Source organism: Quercus robur, chromosome 4, assembly GCF_932294415.1.
Source record: "Quercus robur chromosome 4, dhQueRobu3.1, whole genome shotgun sequence".
NCBI lineage: Eukaryota > Viridiplantae > Streptophyta > Magnoliopsida > Fagales > Fagaceae > Quercus > Quercus robur.
This window is the reverse complement of record NC_065537.1, coordinates 62,775,528-62,787,448: the sequence shown is the minus strand read 5'-3', so window position 1 is coordinate 62,787,448 and position 11,921 is coordinate 62,775,528. Positions and strand designations below refer to the sequence as shown.

Genomic DNA, 11,921 nt, shown 5'->3' with positions numbered 1-11,921 from the left:
TATTACTACTATGTGGCTGAATTTCCCGTGACATCAGTTTTATGTTTTTTTTTTTTTTTTTTTAATTTGTTTTATGTAAGGTTAGTTTGTTTACATCAGTTCTTTATCTCAAAGATAAGGCTTTTATTTCTACCGCAAGAACTATTTAGGTATGTATCCCTTACAAGCACACATGAACTTAAATTGTCTTTTAATATATGCATGCTTTATTATTTTCTAATAGTTTCCCGTGCATCGCACAGGTTAGCGACTAGTCTATATATATATATAAAACCGAAGCCTTGCTCTCTCCACAATTTTCCACATCAGCATTTTTTATTTATATTTTTTAATAAAAAAAATAATTAATAAACTATTAATCATCTAATAGTGGGCCATAGCTTCAAGTTGATCAGGCCATGATAATGATCTAATAGTGGGCCGTAGCTTCTTCAACTTGATATATACCGTAGCTTCAATTTGATATATATTAGATATATTAAAAAACGTATCTTTCTTCCCCAAAAGCAACCCGATAAAATTCCTGAAACAAACCTAATTAAAAAACCTCTCTTTCTTCCCCAAAAGCAAACCCGTTAAAACTCCTCAAAAAAATATTTTGCTAGCAGACTAAAGAATCAACGAAGAAACAACAAATCAAGCAAAACAACGCTGACCCAAGCACGACCATGGGTGTTCCTCTCTCAAACGCAGAACCAAGCTCGACCATGGGTGCCAATGTTTTCAATCTTCGACCCGGCCGCCATATCAGATCATTCTCTCTAGGTATTTCTCAATTAATCTATGACTAATCTCTTTTCCTACTGTCTTCAATTAGGTTTTCTATCAATTTAGGAATTTCAATTCCTAACCCTTTTTTCCTCTCTATTCTTTTTTTGTTGGAGTCAGGGAAACACTAATAGAAAATCAATTTCTACAGGTTTTGTAAGAAAATATTGTGGATATGAATGGGTTTTGTAGTGGAGATAGTATTGAAGAGCCTCCCAACCCTCAAAATCTGACAACAATCATACAGGTTTTGCCTTATCTTCAAGTTCTGCTTTATTTGCTATTTAGGTTTTTTTACCATATTCGATTTACCTTAACTTAATCGTCTATTTGATTGAATAATTATTTGGCTACCTAAAATGCCAGCCTTCTGCCTCTTCATTATAGAGAAATAGGGAATTAAAAATGTGTTGATGAAATTTTTATTTCTTGCTTTATAATTAATTCTTAATTTGGTTTGTATTCTAGAGTTGATTGTATTTTGTAGTTTATAATTTTGAATTTGGTTGGAAATTTTTATTATTATTTGTGAATTTGAAATTTAAAGCAGTTGAGTATGAGGATATTTGTAAACCTGTAGTTTGGCTTTGTGTGTGGTTCTAATATATATCAAATTTCAGGAAGGGGTTACTTAGTATGTGGTTTGACCTATAAAACTTCAATGCTGCTATATCCTCCTCCTCTCAGGTTCTCACATTTTCTTATTTAGTATTTTAATTCCTTTTTCTATTTGGTTGGAGATTTGTACTTTTCTTTATTTTTTTTGTTATTATTAGTAGCCTTGGTTGGAGTTTCTTAATTCCTATAAGATATTGTTTGAAATACAAAGTGTTTTGGCTGAATTATTATGTAAGCATCCAAATAAGAAGTTGTATAACTGACTGGAAACTCAGATTCAGTTTGTTATTTTCTATTTGATTATTGAATTCCCTGTAGATTTTTTGTTTGGGGTAGGGTTGGAGTAGACTATGTGTATCTGTGGGAGTCTTTTTTATATCATTATTGGTTTATTAAGTTTAATCTAAACTGTATATGCAATATTGTGGCTCTATTTGGATTTTGAAGTTTATTTTATATCAGAAGTATTTGCCATATAAAATATTAGTAGTAAATAGTGTTAGGGTATGAAAATATCAGAACACAAGTACCGTTTTACATATAATATACCTGGCTGTCTCTGGTAATTTAGACTTTGCACATTCGTGATATCATTATAACTACGGTGTGTAGCTCTGGACAGGTGCTTCCAATAATTGGGTTATTGGATTTAATTTTGTGAATTCTTATTTGGGTTCATGTATGGCTGCCAATGTCTGAATTCTTATTGTAATTTATGCACGATTGGGTGTTGGTTACCTGAGATTTTAAGTTTATTTTAGGTTTCTAATTGTGATGGAAATGCCCTGTTTCAAACATATTGTCCTTCATTTCTATTTGCTGGGAAATCTAACTAAATATCTAGCACAAACTTTGTGATATTGATGGCTGACAGACCGTTATTATTCTACTGTTATAAGTATGAATATTTGATCTAAATTCAATGTGTTTCAAATCTTGCTGTAGTTGCATGAGCCCTTTGTTGCATGCCATAAATGTCCTACGAAAATCTTAGAATAAAATGAGAGGTAGCTAACCTAACTTCTATCTAGCACTTCAAGCCTTCAAGAGACAATGGATCCTTTGTAAATAAATTGAATCTATAAATATTGAAGCTGTAATGTCATGTGTTCTGTGCATTGTCCATACCCTCCTTGCTTAAGAAGTGTATGGACAAATTTATACAAAATTTAACTATAAAATTATGAATTGATTGATATCAAATTCAATTTCTAGGAAACTATCTTTACCTGTTAGGGAAAGATTACAAACATTAAGATAGATAATTTTGGGTGGTATTTTATCTGTTGCGAAGTATGTCGTAAAAAGGTGAAATCAAGAGATGAATTTTTATGGTGCGACAATTGCAACAAAAAGGCATCCTTCCCAATCCCAAGGGGTACACAAAATAAAATGTTTACTTTTAATATTAAAATACACAATAACTAATATGATATTAACATTATATATGTCATTTCTCTTATCGGGTATAGAATTCAAAAGCAATGTGCAACTCACACTAACATTTGTACTCAAGGAAAACCAAAGGACATATTCAGTGTCTACTACGATGCAACAAAGGAAGAAAATACAAAAAAACACTTTAAAGTTGTCTTTTGATTTATTTTAAATATTGATTAAGTAGTTCTTTAAATTTGTGTTTCATACATTTTATGGATAATTGAGGATGTTAAAGATTTAATTCTTCATTTTATTTTAAACTTATGTTTGATTTCTATTTTTTATTATGTAAATTAATGTTTCATATCAAGCTTAATATTTCATGTCAAGGATAGGAAGCTATAAAACTGGAATCCTAATGTACAAGCAAAGAGGAAGATAAAAAGAATAGCTTACATCTTTATATATTACTACTATGTGGCTGAATTTCCCGTGACATCAGTTTTATGTTTTTTTTTTTTTTTTTTTAATTTGTTTTATGTAAGGTTAGTTTGTTTACATCAGTTCTTTATCTCAAAGATAAGACTTTTATTTCTACCGCAAGAACTATTTAGGTATGTATCCCTTACAAGCACACATGAACTTAAATTGTCTTTTAATATATGCATGCTTTATTATTTTCTAATAGTTTCCCGTGCATCGCACGGGTTAGCGACTAGTATATATATATAACCGAAGTCTCTAAAACTCCCACAATTTTCCACATCACCACTATTTTCTTTTTCTTTTTATTTTAGAACAGTAGAATAGTTCTATCCCTTCTTGTAGAAGGTGTGTTTTGTTTTTTTCCTTAAAATAACAAGGTTATTTTAAGGTTTGTTGGTTGTTTTTCTTCGTGGGGTGGGGAAATACTTTAGTTTTTATTTTGCAGTACCGTTTTTCAAGTTTTTATCCCAGATCTTTTCAATTCATCTGGAGGATTTGCTCTCTAGTTAAGCGACAAAGAGTTCCAAGACGGGAATATAAGGCACAGGTTCTGGGGGGGAGTGAAGTTTTTCAGAAACAGAGTGCTGGACATACCGGAGTTCATGTTCTGGTGCTGGTGGGGAACAAGAAAGCTGTCAGTTAAGGCCGTATTAATTATGGCAAAAATCACGGAAGGAAAGAACAATACGTGCATCAGTAACGGTAGTGTCATTTATTTCCTGAGAGGTCTTGCCAGCTAGCGTCAATCCCGAATCCTAAGGTAACCCTAATTTTCCATTCACTCGCCTCATTTAACCAATCAATTATTGGTGTTTCACACGTTTTACATTTATAAGGAGGCGCCAATAATTTCCACAACAGACTTTTTACCCAACCAAACCGTAATACCCTAGCACCCTTAATCACAAATAACTTCCCTACTAAGCACCTCAGACAATTATTAACCTACCCAAGAACCGTTCAATAACTGGCATCCAATCTCACGTGACACACATGTGGTGTGTAAATCAGAAACAATCCCAGCACAGCAACGACAGACTACGGGTTCTAGACAAGTTTTCGTGACCATGAATCTTTTAGTGTGGAATTGTCAGGGGTTGGGGAATCTCCAGACAGGGAAAGAGCTTGAAGAAATAATCCAGGCAAAAGACCCCGCTGTCGTATTTTTAGCCGAGAAGTGGGCAAACGATGCAATGCTAGAGACTGTACAGAGGAATATTGACTTCGAACACAAGTGGTTAGTACCTAAAGAAGGACGAGGTGGGGGTATTGCACTATTTTTGAAAGCCTCTGTTAACCTTGAAGTGGTGGATTCGTCCAATTATTACATTGACACATTGATTGAGAAGGGTACGGATAATGAATGGAGATTTATAGGCTTCTATGGGGAACCAAAAACTTCAAGAAGAACTGAAGCTTGGGATAGCCTTCGTTCTTTAAACCACCACTCTCAGGTTCCGTGGTTGTGCGCTGACGATTTTAATGAAATCACTAGGCAAGATGAAAAGAAAGGAGGTGCAATTTGAAGCAATGGACAAATGCAACTTTTTAGAGATGTAATAGAGGAGTGTAATTTTATGGACCTTGGATATGTGGGTTCTCGATTCAACTGGAGTAAGCACTTCACGGATGGGCATTCTCTATGGGAAAGACTTGACCGAGGCTTAGCAAACAATCCTTGGTTGATGAAATTTCCAGGTTCTATTGTAACTCATCTTAATTGTAATTCTTCAGATCACTGTCCATTATTAATTAAGCTTTTAGGGTTTGAGCCACCACCACGTAAGTGCCCTTTTAGGTTTGAGGAAATGTGGTTATCGGATGAAAGATGTTTGGAAACTGTGGAAGCTTCATGGTCTTCGGTACATGATGGAACAAGTGATGAGTGCATCTTGAAGAAGGTCGAAGCATGTGGAAAAGATTTAGCTTGGTGGAATAAGAACATCTTTGGGAATGTTAGGAAAGAGTTGGAAAAGAAGAAAGCTCAACTAGGTCAAGCCAAAAGGGAAGCAATTGTTAATGGGGTGAACCATAGAGTTCGTGAGCTAAAGGAGCATATCAATGTACTTCTTGATAGGGAAGCAAGACTATGGTGTCAATGTTCAAGAGTACTCTGGCTAAAAAATGGTGACAATAACACAAAATTCTTCTACTGCCGAGCAAGTAAGAGACATAGGAGGAACCTGATTCGTGGGATTAGGGATGAAACAAATAATTGGTAGATCCATTCAGAGCCAATTGCCTTGGTGTTCATAAGGTACTATTAGGAGTTGTTTGCCACCTCAAAACCGGACACACATATGGATATCCTTGACCACATTCTAAGGGTAATAACAGAAGAGATGAATGCAGCACTCACGAGTTCATTCCTAGAATCCGAAGTGGTCACAGCATTGAAACAAATGGCCCTATTGAAAGCTCCAAGCCCTGATGGAATGCCGCCTTTGTTCTATCAACACTTTTGGGGTCTAGTGGATAACGATGTTAAAATCTCAGTTTTATCTTGGCTCAATTCAGGTACTCTCTGTCACCCCCTAAACCACACCTTTATCACCCTTATTCCCAAATTGGTCCAAGAATTTCGGCCCATTAGTTTATGCAATGTTCTCTACAAAATTTTCTCTAAAGTTCTAGCTAATAGACTCATGAAAGTTTTATCCCAAATCATTACCGAACACCAATCTGCCTTCACAAAAAATAGACTCATCACTGATAACATTTTGGTGGCCTTTGAATCATTGCATTGCATGAAAAACCAAGTCGCAGGAGATACAGGTTATATGGCGATCAAGCTTGACGTGAGCAAAGCTTATAATCAGGTTGAATAGGTGTACCTTGAAAATATAATGAGGAAAATGGGGTTTTGTGAGCAATGGATTGGGTTAATCATGGCTTGTGTTCAATCAGTGACATATTTGATACTAGTGAACGGAGAGCCCCACGATTTGATTCATCCTACTAAAGGCATTCAACAAGGAGACCCTTTGTCTCCTTTTCTCTTCCTCCTTTGCACTGAAGGTCTAAATCGCCTCATACTACAGGCGGCAAAAAGGGGGGATATCAAAGGGTTCTCATTATGTCGAAGGGGACCAAAACTAACCCATCTTTTATTTGCAGATGATAGCCTTATCTTTTGCAGGGCAACCCAAAGGGAGTGTGGACAAATTTTGAACATCTTGGAAAGATATGAGAAAGCTTCGGGGCAGAAGGTTAACAAAAATAAAACAGCAATTTTCTTCAACAAATCAACCGTGGAGATCAATAAAAACGAGATCAAATCAACCTTGGGATTACAGGAGATTGAACATTTTGAGCAATATCTAGACCTACCATCTTTGGTTGGAAGAAGGAAGAAACAAAGCTTCAATCTCATTAAAGAAAAGATTTGGAGAAAATTACAAAGTTGGGAAGGAAAGCTTTTGTCTCAAGTGGGTTGTGAAGTATTGATTAAGGTTGTCATTCAAGCCATCCCAACCTTTGCCATGGGGTGCTTCAAATTACCTGTGGGGCTTTGTCATGATATTGAAGCCTTGATCAAGAAATTCTGGTAGGGACAAAAGGGGGAAAGAAGGAAAATCCATTGAGTGAAATGGGAAGAATTTACTAAATCAAAACATGAAGGAGGTATGGGGTTTAGAGAGTTAGCTTTGTTTAATAATTCCCTTTTGGCGAAGCAAGCTTGGCAGCTCTTGAAAAACCAAGATTCTCTGTTTTATAAAGTATTTAAGGCTCGGTTTTTCCCGAAGTGTTCAATTATGGAAGCCAAAAATTCTAGAGAGGGGTCGTATGCATGGAGTAGTATTTTACATAGGAGGGATGTGTTAGAAAGGGGTTGTAGATGGAGAATAGGTAATGGGAAATCAGTGGGCATATGGGAGAGCAATTTGCTTCCAAGGAAACAAGGCCCACAAGTTCTTTCTCCAATATGTGAAACCTTGGCTGAGGCGAGAGTCGAAATTCTCATTGACAGTGAACTAAGGCAGTGGAATCACGGCATGGTGGAGGGTATTTTTGTTCAGGAGGAAGCGGATTTAATTAAAAATCTGCCTTTGCCAACCGAGACTTGTGAGGACAGCCTATTTTGGCCTTTCACACACAATGGAGTGTATAATAGCAAATCCGGATATCGGTTTCTCAAGGCAGAGGGTGCTCCCAATGTAGAATCAGAACTGGTTGCATCAGAAAAGACAATGTGGAAGGAGGTTTGGTCTCTACAAATCCCAAACAAAATGAGGAACCTGTTAAACCTTGCCAGAATTCACTGCCCACAAAACAGAGCCTTGTTCGACGCACGATCATCGATGATCCTCTATGTGATAGATGTAAGATGATGCCCGAAACGCCCCTTCACGCCCTCTGGTCATGCCGTGAACTGGATGTTGTATGGGCAGATGAATCATTATGGGCTTGTAGAAGAACCACGGCTGTCATTGATTTCAAAGAGCTACTGTCTTGGATGATCAAAAGGCAACAGAATTTAGAGTTGTTCTCGGTCACGGTTTGGACAATATGGACACATCGGAACTGGGTCAGAGCTAATCAACCTTGGTGTAGCCCAAACCAGCTCGCAAACTTGGCCTTGGAACTCCTAATGGAATACCAGGCGGTGCAGCCATCTCCCCCACCACAGTCCACACTGGTCCGAGCTCGATGGAGAGTTCCTATCTTGGACATGGTTAAGATCAATTTTGATGGCGCACTATTCAGTAAGGAGCAAAGGTCAGGGATTGGTGCCGTAATTCGTGATGCACAGGGAGCGGTATTGGCTTCGCTGTCCAGGACCCTAAGCTGTGTATATTCTCCTTTTTAAGTTGAAGGTATGGTTGCAGCATCGGCCTTGCAGCTAGCGTCCAAACTGGGGTTTCAAGGGGTCACCTTGAAGGGTGATTGTCAAGTCCTCATGCATGCTCTTAAATATGATAGTCCCTTTTTGTCAACAGACGGTATAATTCTTGATGCAGTAAGATCAAAGGCTAAATGTTTTAGTAAATTACACTACTCTCATGTTAAGAGAGAGGGTAATATGGTTGCTCATGTTTTAGCTCGTTTTGCTTTAAATGTTACAGATTATAGGGTGTGTCAAGTCCTCATGCATGCTCTTAAATATGATAGTCCCTTTTTGTCAACAGACGGTATAATTCTTGATGCAGTAAGATCAAAGGCTAGATGTTTTAGTAAATTACACTACTCTTATGTTAAGAGAGAGGGTAATATGGTTGCTCATGCTTTAGCTTGTTTTGCTTTAAATGTTACAGATTATAAGGTGTGGATGGAGGATGTTCCACCATAGATTCATTCTTTTGTTTTAGCAGACTCTGATGGTATTCACTGAATAAAAGACACTACTTTGATTCTCAAAAAAAAAAAAAAAAGTGTTACAACAGTTTAGTTTAAGTAAAACTCTATTAGATATATGTTTCAAGAGCTTGAAAATTCTACTTCAACAAAAATTATATAACAAAAATTTCAACAAATATAAACCCCTGCCAAAGTCAAAACCTTTCATACTCACTCAAATTTTTACAAAAAGAAAACACACACAACAAATTGAAGCCATGGTAGGAAGCATGAAGGTTCAGAAGAAACTGAGAATTGAAAGAGATGATGACAAAGACGAAGACAACATAATAAGCTTTCCTGTGTATCACACGGGTTCGCGACTAGTATATATATAAAACCGAAACCTTTGATTTTTGGTTGACCTCTCCACAATTTTCCACATCAGCATTTTTTATTAATATTTTTTAATTTGATTTAATTCTTTCAATTTTATAACATCAAATTGCAGAAAATTTGAGGGAGGAAGAGAGAGTCCTAACAGGAGTCTCTCTCACTTTTTCCCTTAATCCTAAAGTTTTTTTTTTTTTTTTAAATTATTAAGTGAGGTAATTGAAAAAAAATTATAATTATTTTTTTAATCCTAATTCTAACGTAAGTCTCTCAAAAAGTTAAAGATTTTAATTTTATATTATATATAGATAATAATAATGACGTGGCAAGCTCTAAGGATATGAGAATGTAATTTATAGATCTACTATCAAGATAACATAGATTAGATTGGTGGAGGATACTGGATAGTAGATTTAATTACAGTTGAGTATTATGTGAAGTCAACACCATAGAATAGCCCACGCTAGGATGTGTTATGTGGAACCAATTATATGAAGAAAAAAAAATTCTAAACCATTACATTGAATAAAAAATTACTTATTTTCATTTATTTTTAAGCTACAAATTTTTTTAAGTCAAGTCATAGACATTTAAGTAAAACAAATACTTTTAATTTTTATTTAACTATTCCACGCATCGCACGAGTTAGTGACTAGTTTAAATAAAACTAAAAGTCTATCATTAAAATTTTCTAAAGTTAAAAATCACATAACTCACGAATCATATCATATCATATACTATATATATAATAATAAAAGTTGAGCTTAGAAATCATGGTTGTGCCAAATGACTACTCTCACTAATTAGTAAATTAATTTTATATTATTTATTAGGATATATTTTCTCAAATTAAGGGATAATATTTAGCAACTATTTAATTTAGGTAAAATTTTATCATTTAAATTTTATTTAAACTAAAAGTCTAATATAAAAAATTATAAATTTAATCACAAACAACTACCCACGTTTTCTTTCTATAAAAAAACACTCATGTCTTGACTTCTACTCTAACTAAAATCTATTATCAATATTTTAAGAACAACTAATTAATAAATTAATTTTATATTATTTATTATGATATAATTCCTCAAATTAGGGGATAATATTTAGTAATTGTTTAATTTAGATAAAACTTATATTTAAACTTTAAAAAATTGAAATTCTATTCAAACTAAAAGTCTATTATCAAAAATTCTAAACTTGAATCCCTAACAACAACCTACATTTTCTTTCTCAAAAAAAAAAAAAAAAAAAAAAAAAAAAAAAAAAAAAAAAAACAACAACAACAACAACAACAACAACAACATCATCATTTTGACATCTACTCCAACTAAAAGTCTATTATCAACATTTTAAGAATAATTAATTAGTAAATTAATTTATATTATTTGTTATGATATATTTCTTCAAAATAAGGGATAACATTTAACAACTATTTAATTTAAATAAAATCAAAAGTCTATCATCAAAATTTTCTAAACTACATACCACACAACTCACATTTTTATTTTTGTTTTTTTTCCTCAAGTTGCATCTTATTATATTAATATTTTATTAGATATCAAGCTAAAATAATCTTGACTAAGGGATAAAATTTAACAATAATTTAATTTAGATAAAAAATTATCACACACACACACACACACACAGGCAGCTCCACATTCAGTTTAGGGTGGTCACAGGACCACCTTGACCTAAAAGAAAAAATTATTATATATAAATTTTAAAATTTTATGATTTTTTAATCCTTAAAAAATATTTGTGACCACCCTAAATTTTTTTAGGCCCAACATAATTAAATTTTGGACAAAATTTGGTAACAAACTTGGTTGTAAACTAAAACTATAACGAAACTCAATATTTTTTTAATTATATGTGAATATTGACAAATCCACAAATAAATTACATTTTCTTCTTAAATCCTTCATATTTGCAAAATTTCAAGAAGATCAAAAATTAATAGGTATGTCATCAATCAAATCTTTAAATTTTGAGTTTTTATAGTTTAAAATTATAGATAAAAATAAATTTATGGATTAAAAGTAAATAACATACAATTGACATAAAATTTGACATGCGTTTTAAAAACATAAAGAACATACAATTTAACCATTAGATTTTCAAAATATGTGATCATGTTAATTTATTTAATGAGAGTTGTAGCCTTAGGATATAATTAAATTTGTAGCCAAACTTTGTCCTTAAACTTTAGTCCCCTTTACAATATATTAGGTCTTTACAAACCAAAAAAAAAAATCCCAAGAAAATTTTTATCTAACTAATTTTGATAGAGATGTAACTTGCAACATTAGTAATGAGACTATCATGCAAAAATTTCAAAATAATAAAATTTGTAGAAAGAAATTGTATGATTTTATGTATTTGTGTGTGTGCGTTGTTTTTTTTTTTTATCAATATATGAAGTTTTCTTTTAATTAAATTTTTTATCATTTAAGTTTCTTAATGCCCACTCTGAAAAATATTCCTGGAGCCGCCACTGTGTGTGTGTGTGTATATATATATATTAAGTCATGACTTTTTGATATAATCACTCTTAACCAATAAAGTCATCCATATAATTAAATCTCACATATTACACCCCATGTTTTTGTTTTTATTTTTTCACTTTTTTTTCCCAAGTTGCAACTAACGCTTATTGTTCATCACGATTATTGTTTTAATTTAATAAATTAATCTTACTTATTGTTCTTTACTTCTGAATTTGTGTGAAGGATATTATGCCAAAGGAAGTTTACTATAAAGAAGCAAAACAATGGACGCCCATTTAAGCTCTTAATTCTCTTATGTAAATTTTTAAAATTTTTTATATTCTCAATTTTTTAACTCTTTTGTGTATGTTTTGATTTTTGGTTTTGATTATTATATTTAATTTTTGAGTGTGTTGATTTTTTTTAATTAGACTATCACTAGGAAAAAAAATATGTATTGAGGAACTATTTTGTTTATTATTGTTTGTGTTGACTATGGCATAACCCAAA

The 11,921-nt window shown here is 33.2% G+C and overlaps 1 protein-coding gene and 1 long non-coding RNA gene across 2 annotated transcripts in view; both read left to right on the top strand.

Annotated features, from left to right (window-relative positions):
• The window catches only part of LOC126723271 (uncharacterized protein At1g28695-like), an 81,638-nt gene that overhangs the window by 42,785 nt on the left and 26,932 nt on the right, over positions 1–11,921 (top strand). The gene's annotated exons all lie outside the window — the stretch shown is intronic.
• On the top strand, positions 435–1,788 carry LOC126723274 (uncharacterized). The gene is made up of 3 exons (XR_007654217.1): positions 435–765; positions 920–1,015; positions 1,389–1,788. It is a non-coding gene; the product is annotated as an uncharacterized LOC126723274 (long non-coding RNA).